Genomic DNA, 27288 nt, shown 5'->3' on the forward strand with positions numbered 1-27288 from the left:
TGCGGCCGAGGCGCACGTAGCCTCCTGCGGCTGCGTACCCCTTATGACGTTCTTATACAGTCGTCCTATTTTCACGTGCTCCTCCTCCTTCTTCTACACTTGCCGTGGCCGGCGTTCTCCGTGCGCAGCCACGTCCCCCGTTTCGCCTTTCCTCGATCAACTCATTTACCGTTTATCTCCGTTTCCACTCCCTTACCACAGTTCTCTTCCCCACCACTCTCAAAAACGAAGATGCCTTGTGCTCGCGATATCCTATGAAAGCCCTACTGGGGACGTCACCGATCTCTTCGAGCTACTGGTAAGTTCTTCATATATTCTTTAAGTTCAAAATACACTTGCAATCCACCCCCGTTAACCTTACAGCTGTCTTCCTGTCACTCCTGGAACAAGGTAATCAATAATATAATCGGACTGCGCACGCTGCGTCGCCTCGCGTGTGATACGCCCCTCGACAGGAGGGCTTAACCAGCCAATTATCTTCCGTATTGGGCAACTAACTAGCTACCGCCTACAGGGAAACGTCATCTACCTATCGAGTTTCTTGCTCGAACAATAGGGATCCTCATCTATTCATTGATCAATAAATGGCAAATCGTAGGAAACCACACACACCCACCCTTACACGTAGTCGCGACCTAGGCCAATCAGTTTCTACGAGCGGCCGCACGTGATGTTTTCGTGCTCCGCCCTCCCCCTCGCGTAACGTAGCCCACTGCTCTCGCACTTGTTCGGTTACCATTCATTCCATTGCCAACACTAAATTGTCAAACCTTCGCCGCGCACCTGTGCAACACCTCCCACCTCCCGTATTTAATTCCTCCCCCCTCCCTCACAATCTCACATTGCTTGTTGTGCGTGGCATGCTCACCAAGTTCTCTTGATGCGGGGCCGCTCGACTGCGTGGATCCCTCCAAGCGGCTCGCCACCTCCCCTCGTCTGGACCACGTCTGGACACTCGCCAACCGCAGGCGGGATACTTCTCAACCGGCTCCCGAGGGCCAATATCCGGATTGCGCTGTCCGGTCTTCTCGCAGCTCCGCGATGGTCCTGTAGTCCTCAGAAGGGGGCAACGGCAGAGGGGGCCGCGCCGCCGGGCCTCCTCGCAACGGGAGTACCTGGAAAAAAGTAAAAATAAAAAAGCGGATCTTAAACAGATCTCAGCAGTGCCTCCAACTTGTCGGGGGGGAAATTCTGCGGGGGTCGGCCGGGCCGTCCGCAGACCTCCGGGCAGGGAGGCCCCAACTCCTCCCGTATATCCCAAAAGAGATAGAGTATGAGACACACGCAAGAAGCAAGGTGACTCTGCTGTTTATTAGACAAAAACGGCAGGGATGGGTTAAGGATCGTACGCGTCCGTCCTGACACACAAACAATCGTGGGGCTCGCAGGCCCTTTTTACCTTAGTATGACGCGCTACTTGCGTCACATTGGAAAGTTAGCAAAAAACCTATCGCCACTCTTAATTGGTTGCTCGAGTGGTAGGGTTAGTATAGCATACGTATAGAGAACAATGTTAGTGGTCAAGGGTTAGTCAGGTGATATATCTGGTTTGTCCCTACAATTAGATACATGAGAATTGTTACATGAAGACCCCTGATGATTGGTTAATGTTAATGGCGTCAGTGATAAGAGCCCCATGTTCTGATTGGTGCGCTCGCGAGCCTCCCAGTCTGGGACCATCGCTGTTCCCAGCTCTCGGTGCACCTGTCATTTGCAACAATGTTTCACTATGAGTACGTGCAGACAATGTGAGGACTTATTCATAAGCTGGAAGGCCGACTACTCCCACTGTCGCAGATGTCCATTGAGCCTTTTAATTGTATCTGCCTGTGTCTTGTAACGAGGGATCCAGATGCCTTTTCTGGCCTTGGCATCCTGTCAGGTTCGGCTTGGTCACGTGAGGTGGGACCGTGTTTGAGGCAGAATTCTGCACAATTAATATTGTTTTTCCACTGTGTGCCTGGTTTAATTTGCAGGTGTGACTTTGACGTTGGTGTGCGGCGTGCGAGGTTGCAACATCGTGCCCTTGATTGTCCGCTTTCGGAATGTGGGTTTGCAACATTGCGACCTTGGCTGTCTGCTTTCGCCGGGCTCATTCTGCAGGATCAGCAACCTGACTCTTGTTCTTTTAACGTCCATGGAAGCTCTTGCTTACGGCCTACTTAGGCCTGGTGTATAGGTGGAACCGTTTGGTGCACAGGCGCTTTAGGTTATAGTATCATATTGTCTTATCCCCAGTATCGTGTCTTCGTTATATTTCTCATTATGGCACCTGGTTTTAGGAGAAGCGTAAGCAAGCTCTTTAGATGGGTTCATGATGCGTCTTGCGTTTCTGCATTTTGAGAGCCTATGTGGAAAATAATAAAGATGCACGTCCGTGAGTATGTCTGTCGCCTTGATGCGTCTTGCGTTTCTGCATTTTGAGAGCCTATGTGGAAAATAATAAAGATGCACGTCAGTGAGTATGTCTGTCGCCTACGTCATAGCACTGAGTATATTCTTCGTGTAGATTGGTGCGGGAGTGTCCGGTGTGTATATTTGCACAGGTGTGCTGACCGTTGGCTAGGTCGTCATGGCATCTCTAACGACGTGTAGGTTTTAGTCTAGTTGATCCGTGCCGCAGGTGTCGGCATGGACAGGGCGGGCTGCTGGGCAGGCAGATGGACACATCTGTATGTTCCTGTACCAGGGTATTTGGTCATCTGGTAGATGGGCAAACTCTTCTTGTGGCGGGTGCCTGGGCCGTGATCCTTTAGGCCAGGCACGAGAGGGGAAGGACGGGAGCCTGGTCTTCCATTCTCCCACTTCACAACCCTCCCTGGGGGCAGATAGGGGGGGCCCTACCTCATGCATCCCTCCCTGGGGACAGATGCCCCTTCCTAGGAGCAGATATCTGCCCCCAGGGAGGGTTACATGAGGTGGGGCCCTCCATTTGGGGTGGGGTGGGTTGAGGGCTACCCCCCGTTGCGGTACATCATTCGCTGCCAATTTAGGGTGGCCCTCAGCCCCCCCTAAAAAGCAGCCTGTGATTTTGTATATTTTTTTTTTGTTTACCCAACTTCGCTTGGTGCAGATGGCCACATTAGTGTGGCTATCTGCCCCCAGGGTTCCCAAACCCTACTGCCCCATCTATTGGGGGTCCTGCCCCACTTTTTGGGGTGCCCCCTCACCCCCACCCCCAACTGCTGGGGGACACACCTCATGCAGGCCTCCCTGGGCCTCCTCCTAACGGCTGCGTGAGGTACACCCCACCTCGATTGGGTGTGAGGGGGGAGAGGGCCACCCCAAAAGGTGGGGCAGGACCCCCAATAGATGGGGCGGTAGGGTTTGGGCACCCTGGGGGCAGATAGCCACACTAATGTGGCCATCTGCACCAAGCAAAGTTGGGTAAACGAAAAACAAAATACAAATTCATAGGCTGCTTTTTAGGGGGGGCTGAGGGCCACCCTAAATTGGCAGCAAATGATGTACCGCAACGGAGGGTGGCCCTCAACGCCCCCCACCCCAAATGGAGGGCCCCACCTCATGCAACCCTCCCTGGGGGCAGATAGGGGGGGCCCCACCTCATGCATCCCTCCCTGGGGTCAGATGCCCCTTCCTAGGAGCAGACATCTGCCCCCAGGGAGGGTTGCATGAGGTGGGGCCCTCCATTTGGGGTGGGGGGGGATTGAGGGCCACCCCCCGTTGCGGTACATCATTCGCTGCCAATTTAGGGCGGCCCTCAGCCCCCCCTAAAAAGCAGCCTGTGATTTTGTATATTTATTTTTGTTTACCCAACTTCGCTTGGTGCAGATGGCCACATTAGTGTGGCTATCTGCCCCCAGAGTGCCCAAACCCTACTGCCCCATCTATTGGGGGTCCTGCCCCACCTTTTGGGGTGCCCCCCCCACCTCCAATGGCTGGGGGACACACCTCATGCAGGCCTCCCTGGGCCTCCTCCTAACGGCTGCGTGAGGTACACCCCACCTCCATTTGGTGTGAGGGGGGAGAGGGCCACCCCAAAAGGTGGGGCAGGACCCCCAATAGATGGGGCAGTAGGGTTTGGGCACCCTGGGGGCAGATTGCCACACTAATGTGGCCATCTGCACCAAGCGAAGTTGGGTAAACAAAAAAAATAATACAAATTCATAGGCTGCTTTTTAGGGGGGCTGAGGGGCACCCTAAATTGGCAGCGAATGATGTACTGCAACGGAGGGTGGCCCTCAGCCCCCCCACCCCAAATGGAGGGCCCCACCTCATGCAACCCTCCCTGGGGTCAGATGCCCCTTCCTAGGATCGCGCGCCCTGCGCCCGATCCGTGCCCAGCAATGCCTCATATGTGGTGTCCTTGGAAAGGGGAGAAAGTCCCCTTTCCAGGGACACCACTTTTTGATCCATCCCTGGTGGTCCAGTGGGCCCCAGGGCCCCAAACCCCCTCCCACCTCCCCTTGATTTTTTTTTGCTTTTATTTATTTTTATTTTCACCCCTGGGGGCAGTGATTATCTGCTCCCAGGGGTCTCTGGCGCTGTGGCCCCATGCCTTGGGGCCACTGGGGGAGGGGGGCCGCTTACCTAGTAAGCGGCCCCCCTCCCCCTGCGTCACAAATGGATCTGCATTGATCCACTGGCATTGCTGCCCGCGGATCGCGCGCCCTGCTCTTGTGCTCTTATATTTTCGGTAGCTGTATCCCTCCCAAGGCTTAGCCACCCACCTACACACATCTGCAATCACCCACAACCTGCTCTCATATCATGCTGCACATCTGCCACTCAAATACTGCATATTCACATGATTTTTCTGTCTGACTGTACACGTTATCCATCTCATTGACTCGCACACTCTATGACAGCCTTCACATCACCCAACCACATGCCTCTTCTAATTGTGTTACTTGCAGGGACTGTGCCTCCTCTGCCTACCTACCTGACTACCTTCCTTCTTTTCTACAGGCTACTATGGACACACACATTACATATGACTCAGCACAATCTGTGATGTCTGAAACTTGGGTTCTCCCAGGACATTCACCTACAGCGCTTTGAGGCCATTGCAATGGCACACGGGCACAATAATACGTGACATTGCATTGCCATCACAATGGAGTTGGTGGTACATTTGGTATGCGAATACAGTATTGTAACTGTGTAAATAGTAGTCAATCAATTTTTCTCCCTCGTTGCAAGAACTGTCTGCCAAACTAGTAATGCCAGTGTTTCTGGTCTATTTATGGAGAGTGTGTGATATCAGGGTTTTGGATTTATCTTGTCACTTTTAAACACAACATTGCCTTTATTCTAGAATATCTATAAAACCAAAAACTGGTTAATTTCTTATTAAATGAATATCCTTTACAGAGAGAGCATGCTGCATGTCTGTGGGGATATGAGAATCAGGAGGCTTCTTTCAGAATGTTGGCTGATCAGCTTTTCATTTCCCTTTGCAAACCTTCTAAACTCTTTCACTTTGAGTTAAATTAATTATCTCCCAGATATGTTCAGGGCACATTCCAGTAAGTCGGCAATTGTGTCCAATGAGTTCTGGGTCCCTGCTAGATGCAAAGCAATTATTTTCAAGGCTACTTATTGGTCAGAGGTGCACATGTTTTATTGTAAGCTTACACATTGGTAATGCTGCTTCTGTGGTGTTTGAAAATACATAACACAAAATCGTTGTGCTAAAAATGTGAGTTTTCCTTAGTCACAATAAAGAATATGACTGAGAGTTGAGATTATATTAATGGCATACGGTTGAGAATTCTATGTCAAGACTCGGAGGCTCAGATTATGCTCTGACTTCTCTTTACTCACTCGAGCAGCATCAGTTATAACAACAAACATGAAAAACTACATAACCAAAAACTACAAATCCCAATAAAACATCATCACATTTGTAGTTCGTTTTTCATAGGTTGTACTGATCACGTGACTTTTATCCTCCAATCACGTGCTCCTATCCTCTATAATACGATCTGTCCCCATAGTCCTTCCTCTTTCTTTGCTGCTCGAGCAGCCAAGATAAGTGATATGTATTTACTTTTATGGGTATTATTATTGATTGACTATGACAATATTGATAATTGCACTCCAGGCAGCGAGCGCGCTTAGGGAACGTGTAGGCACGCAGCGTGTGGTTTTGACGGGCGGAGCATATCTGCAAGGGAAGACGCGATGGGACTTTTCGTTCCAGCGTCGGCTTCGCCTCGTTAGGAGGCACTGTGATTACGGATGTTCACAATGGTGCGAAGGGACTCCTTGAGTTCAAGCGCCATTGCAAACTTACGTTCTGGTGAGAAGCAAGTCTACTCTACATACGGGAGAGTTTTATATCTTTCAAAGCCATTCAGATCACACAGAGCCATCATTTGACAGCATCGTGTGGTTACAGGCGGCAGGCGAAAAACTGAATTTGAAGCCTACAAGACGGGCCCTGTCAGGTAAAATCATATAGGCCCCTCATTGTTCTGTCCGCTGGGGTGGGGGGCATTAAGAGATTGTGTAAGATCTCATTTACGGGCTCAGTCCCAGGCAAAACTGCTATTTGATACTGACACTCGCCAAGCTACACTATAAAGCATATTTTTTTGACGGAGGCAGCCCAAGTAAACTGCACATACATCTGTTAAGGCACTACTAACATGAGTGATTAATCAGAAGAATATGAAGGTCCTCGCGTCAGCGGCCTGCGTATGAGTGAGGCAGTCCAAAGAATGGAGAGTGCAGAGAGGCCCCGTGGAGAGAGGGGCATTCTGCGTGGCCTGGCTGCCTGTCGCAAGGCAAGGCACACAGGAAGAAAGGGGGAAGCAAGCATAAAACCCGCAGGGACCGTAGCGCCCAGACCCCCCCCCGGGTTCTCCCCGAGGATCCAGCTCAGGGAAAAGGAAGGCGAGGTCTTGTGAGAGGCGAGTAACAAGCTCAAGCGAGTCGGGTGACGACTACTGCAGGAGCAGTTCCAAATCTGAGGAATTCACCTCATCAGAACCTCAGACCTCCCAAGAAGAGGATGAATGCCAGCCTAAAAATAAAAGAGGCAGGAGGGAAGAGGAGGACCCTCTCAAAGAAGAGTTCGATCCTCACAACCTTGTGCATCCAAGGTCCAATGAATGGGATCCTTCGGAGAAAATTGCAGAGTATATCAGGAGACGGTTGAGGGTGCCGCTAAGCAAGCAGGCAAGATCCAAATTGAAAGCGGAGTGCCCGAGATCGAGGGTTCTGGACGGGGTAGATGAGACCCCGGAGATCGATGACAGGATCCTTACGTTCCTGGGCAGATATGGCAGGGACTTAAAAAGAGGCATTGACATGTCCAGGAGGTCCTGCCTGGATAAGTTGCTGGACATGCTAGGGCCGATTACAAGAATCTGGCAGCTGGCGCAAGAGGCTAAGGCCAAGAAGGAGCCCATGGGCCTAGACATTGTAGCTGGCTGGGCTCAGAGGACCCTCTGTCTGCTGGGGAACGCTAATACAGCGTTAGCCACGGAGAGGAGGAGGTCCATCCTAATGAAACTGGACACCAGGCTGGGTGAGATGGTAACATCAGAGCAGGCAATGGCAGCAAAGGGCAAGCTGTTTGTGCACCTGTTCATTAAGGACATGGCGAAATTCGCCAGTACGTACGTCTCAATGTATATAGCCCAATCTTCTCTCAAGAAGATATTCGGCCAAAAGGTTGTACCCGAAAGGAAGTACTCGAAAGTACTGTTTGCTGTCTCTGCTCGCTGTTCATTGTTCGAGTCCCTGCTGGTGCTACATTTCCTTCGTATTGCCGACGGCGCTGTCTTGGGAATTGATCATCCTCGGCTGCCGGAGGAACTATTTTCCAGTAACACTTGTTTGTGTTTACTGCTTTAAGAAAAGTTGTGAGCCGGACCTACGCCCGCCCCCTCCTTCTGTGGTGGGCGGCATAAATACTGCTGCTCCCGCGCACTCGCGCGCGCACCGCGGAAGTACCCGAAAGTACTGTTTGCTGTCTCTGCTCGCTGTTCATTGTTCGAGTCCCTGCTGGTGCTACATTTCCCTCGTATTGCCGACGGCGCTGTCTTGGGAATTGATCATCCTCGGCTGCCGGAGGAACTATTTTCCAGTAACACTTGTTTGTGTTTACTGCTTTAAGAAAAGTAAGCCCAACTAACTCTACCTTACTTCACACAAACCTAAGACTTGGAAAGACTTGGAAAGACACTGAAAGACACGGAGTCTCCTCCCTTCCCTTTTTTTTTTGGCCTCGTGTTTCTCCACTACACCTCCTTTTTACACTGTGTCCTCTCTTTGTGTCTTTAGGTTGTGAGCCGGACCTACGCCCGCCCCCTCCTTCTGTGGTGGGCGGCATAAATACTGCTGCTCCCGCGCACTCGCGCGCGCACCGCGGAAGTACCCGAAAGTACTGTTTGCTGTTCGCGGTGCGCGGCGCGTTTTAGCGCTGACACATCGTTACTTGGCTCTACCCTTGAGATTCATAATAAGTAAGTTGGCTTTTCAAGTGGTTAAGTTTAAAATACCCAGCAAAATTAACTTTGTTTCTGTGGTCGCCTTTAACCCTTAACTCTCAAAATATGAGACATCTTCACACACTAAGCTCTGGAATGCCAGTGCTTCCTAATGTTTGGAGACTTGAACATGAACCTGATAAAACCAAAATGGATGATACCCCTATTAACATCAAGAGTGTTCCTAGCACTGCTATTGCATGCTCCACTCCTAGACTAGTACCTGAGAACAGAAGGTGTACTAGCAAAAAAGTTTCTGGTAATAATACATCAGATATTCGATCCTTCTGCTTTCCTGTTGCTCCTCCCAACACTGGCATTGCTATTAAAACTCCTCTATCAAGTGTCAACACTAAAAGTGGCTTGCCCAAAGATAAAGTCATCGTGAGTTTTGACGAGGATGCAATAATAGAAATATCAGGTTGCGACATCTCTCTTTCAGACAGCACTGTGCTAAGAGAGGCTTCAAATGCTCATAACAACGCTGACCTGAATAGCTGTCCTTCTCCTCCTCACAGTGAGGTGACTATGTCAATCGATTTAGCAAACCCAAAAAATGATACTTCTAATCATGTGCTGGAAGAAAAATTATCCTTTTCTCCTAACATTTCTGCAATCACTTATCAGAATCAATGTGTGTCCAGTTCTTCATTCATAAATCCCACTCCTCGTAGACAAACAGAATCACACAGTCATCCTGGGCAAGAGGGCGTATCTAGGGCTGTTATCATATCATTTGAAGCTATGCAAACAACTATGAACATCTTACTTAAATTATTTGATACCCTAAATGACAAGATTAAGACCCAAACTGATTTACTCAACCTAGTAATATCTTGGCAAACCAAACAAGATGCGGCAGTTGCAACGCGTAACAATATAAAACGTCTGATTCAAAAGTAACTCAACATCCAACAACAGTGGATTCAGCTGCCCCATCTGTCTTTGAAGTGGATGTTAATACTCGCCCTGACACTAGCACATGGACCCCTGTCCTCCCTTGTTTCCCCAACATCATTGGTGATCAGGTAACTAATGCTACAGTTGCCTCGGTTCCAATGGTTAAACAAAAGATTAAAAATCCTTCAAGTACAAAAGACATTAATGTATACACTATCTTTTCAAATAAGGAACAAAAGACAATGCAATCGGGCGCAAAAAAGGTGCCCAATAGAGCGATTAAAAAACCTAAAAATATGATAGGTCCCACCCAGCCTATGACAGCTGCATCCAAACAGTTTATTAAACGTCTTACAATGCCGAATAAGAGTACACAAGTAGCCTCCTCTGCTGTAGCAAAAAAATACCAGTTGTTAGCACAAACCCGCAAACAACATTCGATTATTTCCTCTCTGCTTAATCAAAAAGCAACTCATTACGAGCCGCTTGACGATCTGATTAAGGCAGTAGATTCCCATGCAAGCTTACATGCATCGACATCTGATCAGTCGAGCAACCTAGCCAATAGCTCAATGAGTAATGCGGCAACCCGGCGTGACGAGATCAGGAAAGCTGTGGATGCCTATATGGCCCAATGTCCAGCCCAAAGAAATCTTATAACCCCCTTATCTTCAAACTCACCCGCTTTGTCCGCTTCATCGTGTGAGTTACAAGTCTCGAGTGATCGACCAAATATAGAGGCTGCTAGCAAATCTACATATTCTGATGCCATAAACATTAAATCCCCTTGTGCTGGCGCCCATATAGATGGCAAGTTTTCCTCCCCCCATCGTAAGGACAAACATGAATCAGAAATAGCTCAATTGGTCAAAGCTCTATTGCCAATAAAAAACAACGGCGAAACTTGCACTAGACCGTCGATACTACTGAATCATAATAGGTCTACTGCCCATGAAAAACCACAACCAAAACCTTATCACCCTGATTTAGGATCATTGGTGTTGAGCTGTCGCCCCAACCCTTATACTCAATATACTCTAAACCGCCAAACTATTCTTGAAATATTTTTTGAGATAGACTCTTTGAATGATGTCATTAGTTCTGACATTGAACAAGTTGAATTTATAATGCCCAAACAACAGAGCATAGTCAGACTATGGTTTCGCTCAAGAGTAATCAAAAATTTAGTTTGCCAGGCAAGGGACGTCCTCTTTTCCATGGGTTTCCTGGTAATATGTGAATCGCAAAGAGAGCTTGAGGTTAGCCACCTTGCTAAAGAAAGTGTAAAAAAGAATGTCACTTGGCGCAGCGATGTTGACAATCATGACTCAAACCATGTCATAAGCGGAAAATGTAATTGCCATTGCAAAACTGATGAAAGCTAACTAGAGCAAGAGAACGTGAATGTTGTTATATCCCTTGTCTCGTGGAACACACGTGGTTTTGGACATCTATTGGGAAATAACAATAAATCACTTTGGGAGTTTGATGTCGTAATGCTACAGGAAACTTGGATTGCGAAACAAATTCTATGGGACAATCACGTGCTTCACAATACGTTAGCTTTGAAGAATCCAAGAGGCCGTCCTATGTGTGGCCTGGTGACTGCTATTAAAAGCAGTGCAAACATATCCATCATACACAAATATTCTCCAAACCATTTTTCGCAACTAACGATTGTATCTATCAATTCCGTTCTGTATGCTCTAGTTAACCTGTATTGGAACCCTCTCAAAATTGATGACTCTGAATTTATCTCTGCTGTATCAGCTTTACTGAATTATCTAACGGCTGTACCTAAAATATCTCACACAATTGTAGCAGGTGATCTAAATCTTCACTGTATCACAAAATTGAGAGCATCTGAGCAAAATCGTAGAATCTCATGGGACCACCTTATGAAGTCAAGAGGATTTCAAATGATGAATGGATTAGGACCCCACGATGATCCTCCACAAAACACATGGTCACAAAGAGAGAGTAGTGGAATCATTGACTACATTTACGTTTCTGATTCACTATTCTTGCTTTCTCCTGTTTTCAAAATTGATCAATCCCAAAATAGCGATCATAATTTGCTATGCCTTCAATGGATCTTACCTCATTGACAATTAGCAATCAATGAAACAAAATGGAAGCATTCTATTGCGATAAACAACGGTATTAACAGAGTGCGTTGGACACCAGACACTATTACCCAATTTGGTATGATGCTGGACTCTGCTTTTGATAGATCTCATGGTGGCTCCGTGCAAAGTTCAGCTTACTATGACATCTTACAAAAAATGTCCCAAGCTCATACCATACCGAGACCCTATAAGACACACTCCCATGTGTTTGACTGGGAAATCAAAGAGAAGAAAGCAATTCTCAGGAAAGCAAAGCGCGAAGCCATGCTATTGCCAATATGCGACCGCTTCCAAAAACTTAAACAGTTAAAAACAAACTTTAAAAACTGGATGCGACACCATAAAGCCCAGATGCTACAAACAGATGGAGAACACATGTTAGAACTGACAAAAGACAAGAACACCGCACGTACATGGAAAGCCATAAACGAGTTATCCTCAACCTCACAATTCTGTAAACAAATTCAACAGGTCTCGGAATCCACATGGATTGAATACTTTCAGAGAATCCTTTCGCTGCCCAATCATGATATCCCAGTATCCTCCCAAACTAAGGCTAGTCCTTTCTTTCTCAAAATAGACAGAACGGACATTTTGTATTACATTCAAACTATAAGTCCCTCAAGAGCTCCAGGGCCAGATGGGTTGTCTAATTACATCTTTAAACAAAACCCTGAATTGTGGTCCAACATTTTATTTTCCTTGTTTCAACAAATTAATTATTCCCAAACTCTACCCAGATCGTGGAAACATTCCATCATAGTCCCATTGTATAAAAAGGGTAATCGTGAAAGACCTGAAAGCTACAGACCCATTGCGTTGCTCGATGCACCTGGCAAAATTTATACCAGGATTGTTCTTAAAGAACTGAACATTTGGATGAACCTAGCTAATATGCGTGATCCCTTCCAAACCGGTTTCGTCTCAGGTCTTGGCACGACGCCGAACATGTTTGTTCTTAATCTACTAAGAACTAAATACATCAATCGCAATCAAAATCTCTTTATGGCATTCGTTGACTTTCGCGGTGCCTTTGACTCCGTTGACAGAAATTTGTTATTTTCCAAACTAAGAAGGTTTGGTTGTCCATATTCACTACTCCGCATCATTGAGGAACTTCACTCAGACACAAAGATTCAGATCAGGTTATCTACTGAAGGATCATTATCCAGAATTGTAAAATCAGAAAGAGGGGTAAAACAAGGATGCATTTTAGCTTCAACGCTCTTCAATCTATTCCTTCTAGATCTTGGAATGGATTTTGAGGAAATAGTAAGTGATGCGCCTAAATTAGGATCACAAAGAATTCAATGGATACTTTATGCTGACGACCTAGTATTGGTATCCCAAACTCCCAGAGGCCTTCAAAATCTGATCCAATGTCTTGAAAAATATTGCAGAACGAACAATTTGATAATCAACACAGAAAAAACGCAGGTGTTGATTTGTCAAAAAAACAATAAAGTCAAGGCAAAATTCAAACGTTGCAAATGGAGACTAAATAATGAAAATCTCTGCCTAGTTAACACCTACAAATACTTAGGCATACACTTTACTGGAAGCCCGGCGCCCCAGTTACAACTATCTATTCTAAAAGCAAAAATTCAGTCCTTAGCCTCACAAGCCTCCATTATTTTGCATAAATATGGGAAATTTACAACTAAACATGTGCTGGTTTTTTATAAACAAAAAGTAATTCCCATCATATCTTACGGAGCTGATTCCCAACAAGTGCACTCTAGAAAATATTGGGATAAGCTTGAAGGCACTTTTTGGAAATTGGTATTCAGACTACCTAACTGCACACCAACGGCAATGTTGAGACTTGAACTGGGCTTAAATTCGATCCATTGTTATGTCATATGGAAAATGTGTTGCTTCTTTAGGAAATGTCTAATTGGTGTCTCTGAGAAAAATGTGTTAAACACTCTAGCACACTATTTGCTAACATCTGTTGACAGATTTCCAAAAGCTTGGCTTCAAAATGTAATTAACACACTTATTGAAGCTAATATCTCTTTGCAGATGTTAATCTCAAATCCAACCAAAGCGAAAAAAACTTTGCTCTTACACGATTGGATTGTGACCCAAGATCTTTGCAAAAACTTAGTTGATTTCTCCTGGACCATCTTTTATCCCAAAAAAGTGGGTATAATGGAAAAATATTTACAACAGTGTCCTTCACACTTTGTACGAACTCAGATGATGAGAATACGCTTTAATCTTCTTCCCACACACGAAATTCTATCCAGACGTGATAAGAATCAAACGCAAAACCAATGGTGTCGGTATTGTAATGACAACAACTGTATTGAAACCCTCAAACATTTAGTAGTATCTTGCTCCACATTAGAAACACTACGGCAAATATATTTTAAAACTTCCCTACAGCTCTACTGCTCTCGTTCTGAGGATGAAATTTGGGGCCTACTAATCAATAGTGAACGCCCAGCGATTTTAATCGCTTTAGTTAAATTCATAACTACTATCCTCCATTAGATGAAATTGTTGCAAATATAAGGAGGTATTAGACAATTTCATGTCGCTTTGTATGTTAAAGATGAAATGTATTGAATTTTAAATGTTATATGTTGTTAGATTCAAAATAACTCCTTTCTTCTTGTGTTTTATTGTGTTTGTTTTATATTAAATATTTGAAAGGTTGAATATCAGCCAAACAAATAAAAAAAAAAAAAAAAAAAAAAAAAAAAGGTTTTCGACAGGGCTGGAGGAGGAAAGGGCCACTCATCCAGCCTTGGCCAGTACAGAGGCTCCTTTAAAGACATGGCTAACTGGAAACAGGAAGAACGAAGATCCAACCCCTTCTTCCCTTCTAGGGGAAGAGGCCGGGGTAGAGGTTGGAAGAGCAATAGCAGACAACAGCACCAGAATAATTCAGGTGAGAGATGCAAAACCAACAGAAAGGTTGGATGTGAGTATTCCTCCGGTAGGAGGGAGAGTGCAGCTGCATGTAGGAAAATGGGAGGAGTTGTCCACAGATGCATGGATAAGGCAGACTGTGCGAGGTTTTCAGTTTGAATTTTGGCAAGAACCATATCAGGAGGTGTTGCTGAGGCAGATAAAGTTCAGCAGAGAAGGCGGGGAGCTTCTAGACAAGGAGATAGATTTACTAAAGAACGCAATAGGCTCAGCCTCAAAAGGTCCGGGAGGTTTCGTAAGCAATCTGTTTTTAGTGAAAAGGAAAAACAAAGTAAAGCCAGTGATAAACTTGAAGGGTTTGAATTACTTCCTAGTGTACAGGCACTTCAAGATGGAAGGGATTCATCTTTTAAGAGATGTCCTCCAGAATGGAGATTGATTGGCAAGGATAGATCTCAAAGATGCATACTTAATGTTTCTGATTCAGGCAGAGCAAAGAAAACTATTGCAGTTTGTATGGAAAGGACAGAAGTGGGACTTCAAATGTCTTCCGTTTGGGTTGGCGTCAGCGCCATGGTGTTTCACCAAGCTATTGAGACCTGAAGTAGCATACCTGAGAGAGCAAGGGATCAGGCTAATCATTTAACTGGACAATACCTGTCCAATGTGTCAGGACAAGGAGATTCTAGTAGAACAGGTTCGGATAACCACGGGTTTGCTACAACAACTGGGGTTTTTGATAAACTGGGAGAAGTTGAAACTAGAGCCAGCACAGGAGATGGAATTCCTGGGGTTCAGCTTAGAGACAACACAGGGTGTTCTCAAGCTTCCGTTAGACAAAGTGAATTCAGTAAAGAAAGAGATCAAGAGTATAATGACGAAGTGAGAGATTTGTTTGAGGGAAATAACAAGGCTAGTAGGCCTTCTGTCATCATCATATTCCCAGGGCCTCTGCATAACAGAGCATTGCAGAGGCTGAAGAAAGATCATCTCAAGAGAGGTCTATTTTACGAGCAGAAAGTGACGGTATCGCAGGAAGCGAGATTGGAACTGGAACGGTGGCACTACCACATGGAGGCATGGAGTGGCATGGAGTGGCAGGGCAATATTTGGATCATCCCCGGACCTGGTGATAGAGTCCGACGCCAGCCGATGGGGATGGGGAGCCAGATGTGGAGACCAATCGAAAGGAGGGAGATGGTCGAGTGAAGAGCTGTGTCACCACATCAATTGCCTGGAACTTCTGGCGGGGTCTTTCACAGTTCGGTGTTGGACACGGGAAGGAGTGAAAGCTGCCATTCTGTTGAAGATGGACAATGTTTCGGCAGTCAGATATATAAATCAACTGGGCGGAATGAGATCAAAGAGGCTGACGGAGATGGCCAAAGAGTTTTGGCAGACATGCCTCCAGAAGGGAATAAGCGTGAGAGCGCAGCATCTGCCAGGGGATCTCAATCTGGTGGCAGATTGGAATTCGAGATACTTGAGGGACTCCAGCGATTGGTAGCTAGACAAATCAGTATTTCAGGAGAAAATTTGTCGCAGGTGTCCGTGTCAGACAGATCTGTTTGGGTCCAGGCTGAACAGGAAGATCTCCAGATTTTACAGCTGGAGACCGGATCCGGAAGCGATAGCGACAGATGCATTTCTCCAGGTTTGGGGCCCAGCAAGAGAATACGATTTCCCTCTGTTCGCCATGATAGCGTGCACAGTGGCGACAAGAAGCCACAGTGATTTTAATAACACCAGACTGGAGAGGTCAGGCTTGGTTTCCGGATCTTCAGGAGTTGTTTTACGATGCTCCAATTCAGTTACCAGACAGAAAGGATATATTACTAGATCTAGCAGGAGAGACTCATCCATTGGCGAGGTCAGGGAACTTGAGCCTCATAGCTTGGGCGATTTCAGGAGAAGTTTGTCTAAGCCGAAACTTTCAGGGGCAGCTCAAGAATTTATTAGAGAGTCATGGGCACCGGCTACAGGGAAGGCCTATAAAGTGGCATGGAATAAATGGAGTGATTGGTGTAAGGAGAGAAGGGTTGATCCGGTAGGAACAGATGTAGTTCACATAGTACATTTTTTAGCAGCACAGGCGAAGGCTTACAGGAACATTAATAATTATAAATCAGCGATATCGGCAGGTCATGTGTACATTGAGAGTAGGCCGGTAGGTGAGCACCCTCTGGTATGTAGGCTCCTGAAAAGGATCAGATGCATCAGACCACCTGCACCTAAATATTATCATTTGTGGGATGTGAGTGTGGTATTAAAGATATTTGAGACTTGGCCAGACAATGCGTTTTTGTCTAGGAAAGCTTTGTGGGCTAAATTAACTACTTTATTATGTCTGATTTCATGTAAGAGTGTCCGATGTGAAAGCTTTGGAGGTAAATAGGAAATCCTTTTCACCTTCAGGGGTAGTATTTTATGTAGAGAAGAGAACAAAGACTAACATTAAATCGGTTGAGTACATGGCCTTTCTGGGGAAACCAAAATTGTGTCCAGTTAGATGCTTGAAAGTGTATGAAGAGAGAGCGAATAGGGTGAGACCTGTTGCGGAATATCAATTTCTGATAGCAATTAGAAAACCTTTTAGAGCAGTAGCAGCAGCCACTTTGTCCAGATAGGTAAAGTGGTGCTATGGCATCGTCTGCTTTTATGGCAGGGGCCTGCCGGGAAGATATTCTGAAGGCGGCAGACTGGTCTTATGAGGAGACTTTTAATAATTTTTATTACCAGTAGAGCAAGTAGCCTCGTTGCTGGCAAGTAAGCTTTAAACAAGCATAATCTGAGCCTCTGAGTCTTGATATAGAATACAGATTTTCCATACATTCATTACAGAAAGTCATGATTCTATTAAAGACTCAGTGGCGAAAGATTATTCCACCCAATTTCAATCGCTACAACAAAAAATGTGTATATATGATATTGGGGAAAATAATGTGATGTTGGATTGGATATAGTAATGTTATTGTTATGCGATTACCCACCCGTTCACAAGGAGATTAGTAATGGTTATATTTGTTTCAGGGACGGAGCAGAAAACAACGCCTTGAGAAAAGAGCAGAGGAAGTTAAGTGGTCTACCGGTTGGGGCGCAAGTTTGAATTCGTTCAGCAAAAGAAAGCGGAAGGACTATGGGGACAGATCGTATTATAGAGGAGAGGAGCACGTGATTGGAGGATAAATGTCACGTGATCAGTACAACCTATGAAAAAACGAACTACAAATGTGATGATGTTTTATTGGGATTTGTAGTTTTTGGTTATTTTGTTTTTCATGTTTGTTGTTATAACTGATGCTGATCGAGTGAGAAAAGAGAAGTCAGAGCATAATCTTTCGCCTCCGAGTCTTTAATAGAATCATGACTTTCTGTAGCGAATGTATGGACAATCTTTATTATCTTTCCTTCTTACCCGCCACTGTTGGTTTTCTGCTTCCTCTGCAGCAATAACAACTGTTAAGGAGAACTTTTTTCTGATCCCATTTAATGTTTTGCAAGATGTTTGGATTGGACATTCCGGGTGTTTGGTATGATGGCTAGTATTCTTTCTAAAGCTGGTTCAAGGTGGTCATTTTCGAAAAGACTACATTTGATAAAAGGAGGAGCTACTTAAAGGGGCTGATCACATGGGATTGGCGGATACAGAACTGGACCAATGCACATGGCAAGAAAGCAATTGAATGAGTAGTAGTACATGAAACATATGTTGTTTCTTTCTGCTAATATTGAATGAGATTGTGTTGCGATAATACACAGCTCTATGTCATTACAAAAATCCTGAATGTTGTAACAGTGATCAAGAATAATCAAATCTATTGTCCTATTAAGTTGACTCATGGTCCTTATTATGAGCTGGGGTGGTATTCTGGCAGCAAATATGCTGTAATACCGTCCAACTGAATTACCATTCCGCTACTTGGTCCGGCATAATTACCGCTGTATTACAAGTGGCAGTTAAAACCCCATTTTCAATGAGTCCATAGGACTCTATGGGGATTTTTTGGTGGAATTACCAAGGGGTTAATTCTGCTGCGTTAATTCTGCCGATTTTGATAGCTTAATGCTGGAGGCAAATCCTCCACTCCAGAGCCATACTCGTAGTATGGTGGTGCGAGAATATCGGTGGTAATTCTGTTACTGCCTATTTTTTACCCTTACGCTATACTTGTAATGAGGCGCATGGTCTTTTTCTCTGCCACATGATCACAGACACAGTTGTATAATAGGCTTTCTTGTTAGTCATTAAAACTGTGCCTACACAAGCACAACTGAAATATGCAGCACATGGATTGTTTGAGCAATTGCAAAAGATACCCAGCTTTGATATGTTAAAATAATGCTTTCATAACACAGACGTTTTTCGAGTCCTATTCAATATATCAGAAGTATATGGTTATTACCTTAACTACATTGGCTTTTCAGTGAAATGCAATTCATGCATGTTCTTCACTCGAAAAAAAAGAAAATAATGTGTTCCCATTTCTAGACATGACTTATATTTTAATAGGAACATGCATGTTTAGTGTTTTAATCTTATTAATTGGTTTATCACAGCCTTGTGGCCATTTCTTATTTTTTAATAAGCATAACAAAAATATCCGTAATGGCTTAGAAAATGAACATCAAACATATATGCAATTCCAGGCTCATTAAAAGGATTTAAAGTCGCTATTAGTCTCATTAAGGATGGATTTTTGATCCAAATAATATGTGGGTCTCTACGTTCATGAAGCAGTTCTATGAACTAAAAAGGAATGTGCAAGTACGTTTTTACTTTTCAGTGAAACAATGAATAAAGGAAGGATTGGAAATGTAATAAAAGCATGCACATATATTACACAGATTGCAGCACCATTATTTTTTCAAAAGCGTTATTGTATGATACGTTTCATGAAGCAACTTTTAACCAAAGGTGCATACAATCAACGTGCTAGGTGTGATAACACTTACGTGTACCAGGACAGGAACCACACAGCTGAACGTTGATAGCTGTAACTGTTTCGATTAATTCTTAGCCACTGGCTATTGCTCTGGGGAATCCTCTGGTCTACTCTTGTACAGCTTGCCATGCCATAAGAAAGAGGGAGATAATATGAGAATCAGGCTTGCTCCTTCTGCACAATGCTACAAGCACCCCCCAGCCAGGTTTCAGCCTCGTTGAGCATCATGACTGAGGTGTAGATTGTGTCTCCGGGCACAGAATTCTCAAGAACCATGAGATGCATACCCGCCCTAATTCAGATGACAAAGGCACATCTACAAGTGTAAGCCTCCATGGTTGAACTTGATCAATGAATTAGTACGGACGTGTGCTATGGGCAGAACATAAACCACCCACACGAGAACATGTTACTCAGGAGTATTAACAAAACACGAGTGATACTGTAAGAATTACATCTGATTCAGAGACATTGACGAGATGTTTTGTGTAGGATGTTATACCTACATGTCGGCACCTCACTCTTCTGGGGTGGGATGCAGAAGCTTCCTGTAATGGCTCTTTAGCGTGCCCCAAGGAGGTGGCTATGAAAGCATGTCTAACAAGAATGTGTATCAAATTCCGGTCCTTTATGTATATGAATATTAGCTGCTGGCAGAGAGTAGTGATAACCAGTGGAGAAACTTTGCTGAAAATGTTGAGGGGGACATGACCTCTGAAGAAAAGGTGCCTCATTCAAATGAATGGGGACAAAATAGTGTGCCATGAATGTTGGGGGGGGACAAACACCCCCGCCCCCCCCCTAAAATTACGCCCATGGTGATAACGTTGCAAACTTATATCTGGGGGCATGTTTTAATTTACATTTTCTTTTTGATTTTGGTTTGTGTTACTCTCAAATGTTCTGGGCATTGTCCAGATCCACATCCTGTTGGTTCTTTTTTTTTTTTAAATGATAATTGATTTCATCCATTTCAAATAAAGGAAAATCCAATGGGTGCCTGTCCTTGATTGTGGAGATCTGTCGATCACTTTTTGATTTGTATGCTCAAAATGTATTTCAATGTGACAAAATCTGAGATTTGCGTGTTTACTAGCTTTGTGTTAGTTATAGGCAGGGCAAAAATCATTGATTAAAGTATGTTTGGCCATGTGACCATTTTTCAACAATGTCTTAGCTAAAGGGCCAACTTTCAGTAATTGCATTTCAGGGCAACATTTGGATACATCGTTATTTTCTCTCACTGAAAATGTTCATATCGCTAAGCTCTTCCAGTGGTTGAAAATGTTTTTTTTAAAAGTGTTGCTGTTTACTGGGTTGTGAAGTATAGATATGCAGTGGCCCTCGTCAAGGTGGAGCCATCCAAATTATGAGTCTGGTGCAGTTCCAAAACAAAATAACCGCGGTTGCATTTTATGAATCACACTCCTGATTTCCTGTGTTCCTCCACAGAAATAAAGGAACATTTTGTAAGGCCAGTTGAGGCACTCAGATGTTAAATACAATGGAATGTAAAGCAGCATTGTCTTGTAGAATTTGTAAACAACTCATATTCCTAAAAACGGAGCTGCATAAACACATAAATATCCAGCACTATATGAATATTACATATAAATAGTTATGAATGCACATAGCATCAAGTAATTAATGAGTGGATGTATTTGTGTGTGTGTTTGTGTGAGCGATCATGCCTGGTGGGTGCTGTTTTTGGTCAGAGATGGGAGTATGTTTGTTACTAGGTGTTCCCAGTTCTTTGGTGCCTCTAGTCATGTTACAGCACCCCATGTCATATTGGGCATATACCTTGTCTCATTTTCCCCTCCTTCCAGAAGCCACTCTAATATCCTATTTTGGGCATGCTAGATTTGCAGTACCCTTCCCCTGATTTACATATGTTTGGTGGCTATGTTATGTCATGTTTTTGATAGTTGCTTGTACATTGCGACCCTTGTTATTTTCGGCCCTAATTTGAAATGTTGTCCTTCCTTAGGTTTTCTATGCTATACTTAAGCAATATGACCCGAGCGGCGGGGGCATTACCGACTCAGGTAATGCCCCGGGGCCCATAGTTATAGGCCTGAGCGAAGCGAGGACCTTAACGAAGGCCCCTGGGCATTACCTGAGTCGGTAATGCCCCCGCTGCTCGGGTCATATTGCTTTTAGTACCCCGGCCCGCATTATGTGCATGACCGGGGCACTAAAAGCATTTTTTTCTGTCCCGAAAAGCCACAGCGTTTCGGGACAGGAAAAATAAAAAAAAACGACCAAGAAAACGGCTGCGCCACCAGGAGCGGATGCACTGGGAACACTGCGTCCGCTCCCAAAAAAAAAAAGAAGCAGAAGGTAAGTAGGGTAGTAGGTTTGGGAGGGCGGGAGGCAGGGGAAGGTTGAAAAAAAAAAAAAAAAACGTACCTGCGTCCCTGCTAAGGGACGATGCAAGCCTCCAGCCGTGTGTCTCCACACTGCTGGAGCCTGCAATCGTTCCCCAGCGGGGACGCAGCAGCAAAAAGGTAAGTGGGGCACGGAGGGCGGGGAGAGCAGGGAGGAGGAATGGAGGAAGGGTAGGAAAAAAAAAAGCTTACCAGAGTCCCCGGCGAGGGTGAAGGCAGCCTCTCAGCCGGGGAGGCTCGGAGCGGGCATGGCTCGACAGAGGGATTCCCCACTTGGTAATGACTCGGCAAGGGTTGCGCCCTCGCCGGGTACTAATATACAATATGAAGCTTTTTCATGTCATATTTAGCAGCTGGATCTATGTGGTTTATCCCCAAGTGCATGCATTGCAGAAAAGTTACCTTGAATGTTTGCTTTGTAATGCGCCTTCTTTTTGCCTTATTTGGGACTTCCGACCTCGCACATCCCTCTTGGACTTGCACTTCTTCCCTCACGGCATCTATATGTAACCTTGTTTCATGCTCCATTTTTTGTTTCATCTCTAATTCTCCTTTCCCACTTTCCATTTTGTATCTGAATGGCATTTTTCAGATTAAAGTGAGTTTGGCTTATTTTCATTTGTAATATCCCCCCAGCCCCCAACTTTTGTTGGACAGACAGATGTTTTGGCTCCTAAAGACCATGCAGGGGAGGTCAGGAAGAACCAAAATAGTATTAATGTGATTCTGCTACCTACCCCAGGTCAACTTACCAAATTCCGCTGTGGTTCTTGCACTGGCTTGTTTAATCGGCTCTCAGCAAATCTTTTCCTGGAGGAAGCAGTCAGCATATCCGGCCTAGGAAAAGGATATACACTGCCATGGTTGACCCGTAGGGCCTTGAAACTGATTAGCCCACTACAATGTAATGCACAATGACATAGCCCTACATTTGGTTGAGTAGCTCTCAAAGTAGTAGATACACATGATGACGTGGTTCCAAATGATTGCCAACTAACGAAATGAATTTGAGTGAATGTTCTAACAGGATGCCTTTTGGGTTGGTATCAGTGGCAGCTGTTTTTAAAAATATAATGGAAAAGCAGTTTGGTGATCTTGACACGTTTTCTTTTCAAGATTAGATATTAGTTGCAGGCGAAGATATAGGGCAGTTTTATAAAACACTGAGAACAATTTTAAATATGCTACAAGAGAGAGGTTTGACAGTGTGCCTTGATAAATGAAAGTTTAGACATGAATCCAAAGAATATCTGTGGCACGAATTACGTGGAAAGGGAGTAAGGCCAGGAAAACCATACTGTACAAACCGCAATGCAATGGAGCATTTGAGAGAGTACATTGGGTGATCATATGAGGGATAAGGATCGCAAAGATTTGTAGTTAATCATGGAAGCAGGTGGTGAGTGAGAGAATAGTTTACCAGGCATGAATCGACAGGGGGCCATGCCCTTTGGAGTGATGAGAGGGAGGGTGAGTCATACTAAGCTTAACCTGACTTGGATGGAGTGCAAGATGAAGTGGTGCGTGAGTGATGAGTTAATACGTGGGAACGTAAAAGTTCTACAAGAGAAAATGAAGAAGACATTTGATGAGGAAGGGTGCTGTCAAGAGCACTGATTTAAGTCGAAGAGGCTCGGTCAGAATCAAGTTTCCCAAAAAGATGGGTAAAGGTGCTGTGAAGTTCTGTGAACCAGTATGAGTGGTAAGGAAGTTTATAAAAAAAAAAACTATAATGACCTCTGATGGCAAGATCTGGAGTTTGAACAGGGTGGTGGCTGTGATGAAGGGAGTTGGTGTGTATGTGTAGAGCATGGCTCGGGGTATGTAGTTGAGGAAGGGGTGTGTTTGGTAGTGTCATCGCTATGTGTAAAATGTTTGCCCCCTATTTTTTCACAAAATGCACAGGCTGTTGAATGTTTATTACTTTGTAAATAGTTAATTTTACATTTGGTCACGATATGATAATGTTATTATGTGTTTGCTATCCAATGTGAAGCATGGACACATGCAGTTGTTACAGTGCTATATAATGGCTGATTATATGTTTTCCACAAGGGGTAGTTATGGGGTGTTCTGACTTGGCTTTGAAATACAGAATGTTATGAGCAGAGTATTCTCAACCACTGGTCTCCAAAATACAACTACCCATTGGAGAGAGACATCACATTTTCTAGATTTTGTGTGCCAAATTAAATATTTACTGTAGAATAGTCTTCTCGTCCCTACACCTCTATTCCACACAATGAAGGATTAGAGGCATTGGAATGGCTTTTACTGCAACCAAAAATGTTTCCAGCACATAAAGTGTTTGTAGTAGAGTTAGCAAAGTGGATTATAGTCAACAACTACTTTCACAATAAATATTATTTACACGTTTTGTGAACATCAAAGGTTGAGCAGTGACCCCAATGCGTGCTAATATATTTGTGTACCATTTCAAAACGTTGTTCATGCTAAAGCATGAACATTGGACATCTAAATTAATAGCATGGAAATGGTACAATGATGATATTTTTGAAATGTGTGTTTCAAGCGAAGGGACTTCTTCAGATACCTCAATGAAATGTACCCTCGGATTATATTCGCTTTGAAAATTGGTAATCCAGTTTTATATTTTTAAATTAGGAAATGAGTTTCATACAAGGCATGATTTTGACTTTTGACTACACTTTACTGAAAGCCAACTGATGTGAATAATACATTGGATTATACAAGTTTCTTTCCACAATATATCAAAAAGCCACTTATTTATTATTTAGAATCATATCTGATCCTGCTTCTTTTGAAAAAGAAATTCAAGCTATCTATGATATTTTTCATCTGAGAGGCTATCCGCAAGATATAATTAAAGATAGCTCATTTAAAGCATCCAATAAAATGAGACAATATTTACATATTAGTAAACCCAAAATGGACTCAATTTCATGTCTTCATTTTATGACATATTCCAGAAAGAGTTACCACATAGCAAGAATGACAAAGACTGATTGGACAATTATTCAACTTGACCCCTAATTTTCTTGATTATTTCCTCAACCCTATGTGATGGCTTACAAACAATGCAGGAATTTCCATGACCAACTGGTCAAAGCCAAAAGTATTCCTACTAGCAGACAGGTGATACTATGGAACGCCAACAAGGTACTTTGCCATGACTCAATTGCAGTTATTGTAACAATATCATGAAGAGTGTTTATGAAAGACACCCTCATGCAGGATGCAAGATTAATCTCAACCATGTTGCTACTAGTAGCACACAAAATGTAATATATAGGGCCAGGGCCTCATTACAAGGTTAGAGGTAGCCATGGTGCTATTAACACCCAGGACATCAAATATGACATCACTATACCTGTCCGTACTAACTCTAGAACATCTATGCACATTCGCACCACACCCATAAGTCCTACGAACATTGCGCCTGTCTGTAACTGTCCGTCTCACTTGTGTCGCAGTAGGTTGAATTCCTCTACCAGATCCTCTGTTTCTGCTCCTGTCACCACAAGAGACACTCCTGTGGGACAGCGCATCCCTCCAGCTGCCTCACAGGCAAATTTTGGGGTGCTGCCCTATCAAAACCATTGCACCTTTCTCTGGGAGGAAGTGGTGGCTCTTAAAAAGAGCCTTTTGGTGTTTTTTTTTCTGTTTGAAAAACTTGAAATAGTCAGCACCTTCTGCAAAATGTATTAATGTAATTGCAAAAAAGGTTGCAATGCATTTTGTACATGTCTCAGAAAAATCTGATTACCAGCATAAGTAAGATGGACTCTACAAAAAAATGTATGTGCTACGAAACATAATATTTTCATTGCGAAAAGAGGACATGCTTACTTCTCTTAGAAAGGCACACACAGCCTTATTGACATTGTGCCTCGCTTTCTCCATTTGTGGACCAAATGAAGAAGAACGCAGCCACATTTGTCTCTGCGCAATAACAAAAAAAATGACTTGGGAATTTGGAAACATGTTCATGACCTTCCCAAGTCCTTCTTTCATTGCAAATTGCAAAAAATTCCAGACACATGTCCTAAACTGTTCCCTCTACAATGAGTTATAATTATGTCTGGATGATGCTCTGTCTCCAAACTAGCACAGAGAGGTACCAAGTCCAACCACTTCATTCCAAGCACTCCATGCCAGTGCACTTCCACATGAGGGAATCCAACATCTGCAGCTACTCCACAGCGTTCTGCATGCACCTCCAACCAATGTATCCATGAGTCTCCCAAAATCCGGATAATCTGTTTTCTGAAACACACAGAATTGCTAACTGTTCTTCTTTCAGGAAAAAGACTTTCTGATAAAAGCTCTCCTTACACAACACACCCAGTAAACTTTACTGACCAATCCCTTGCTCTGCTCATTCTCATTTGCATGCCTCTCCACCCCAAAATCCCTGTATGTAATATGCGATGTCCGCAGTTACTGCCATGTCCGCGGACATATCGGAAATCTAAGCGTGGTGAATGTAAATTTAAATAGTGTGCCCCATTTCCCCTTTGAGGTTGGCTCTGAAAAGAGACTTTTTTTTAGTTTTTTTGCATATGCTTGACAAAAAACTGTTATTTTGTATATTATTTTTTCTTACTTTACTGCTAAAATCTTCACATAACCTTCTCCAAAGCAACCATTACATTCTAAAACAGCATGGCATTTCCCAAAAAAGAAAAGGAAATGCCATATTCTTTAAAATAAACAGCATTACTGGAATAAATATTCTCATTATTACAGAAAAACATACCAGCACCAGCTCTAAGCATGAAGGCACACATGACTCGCATGATTGCAAACATAGCAATGTTTTGCTGAGGACAAAAAACAGAACTATTGTCCCATATTGCCCTAGGTAGTAATCCAGAAAAAATACATTGGCATTTGGAAGGATGTTCATTACTGCTTGAACCAAGTGTTCCAAATCTGCCAACAAAGTAGGAGCACTGACATAGCCCAAATGGAAAGCACCATAGTGCAAAACTACCACATAGGCACTGTTCATCCTGCCTATATCTTCACAAACTTGTACAATACCCTGTTCATTGCAATCAGGCACAGTGCTCCACACCACCTCCACTCCTTTAACATCAAAATTGTTTGCCACATGTTGAGCATAATGCTGTAAAGCATGCACAAACATATCTCCAAGAACCAACACCCTGACTTTCTCCACCTCTGCCATCTTCACTACACAAAGCCTATTTCAACACAAATCCACAACCTCAACATCTGATTGGCTGATCCCTACAGTCCCCTTTCCATGCTGGATTTGCAGGAAAACCCTGGATCTGGCATGCCCTGTCCGCGGAGAGCCGCGTTGCCCTCAGACCACGTAACTCTTAGGAAGCCCTTCTATCTTTTCCACTTCACTCTCTCTGCCATTCCCTCATTGGATACAGCTAAGCTAGGCAGTCACACAACCATCCACCAATCAAATTGAAGACCTCTACATCTAACTCCATCATCAGAGTTCAGCACTTTAAATGTACTGTTGATCACTCTGAGCACAGGTCTCATATCATTGGAAAGCACCTACTACAAAAACTACTGTACAAGTCTTCAAAATGTCTTCTTATAACTGCATGCATAT

The sequence above is a fragment of the Ambystoma mexicanum genome, chromosome 1p, assembly GCF_040938575.1.
Source record: "Ambystoma mexicanum isolate Mex_15411 chromosome 1p, UKY_AmexF1_1, whole genome shotgun sequence".
NCBI lineage: Eukaryota > Metazoa > Chordata > Amphibia > Caudata > Ambystomatidae > Ambystoma > Ambystoma mexicanum.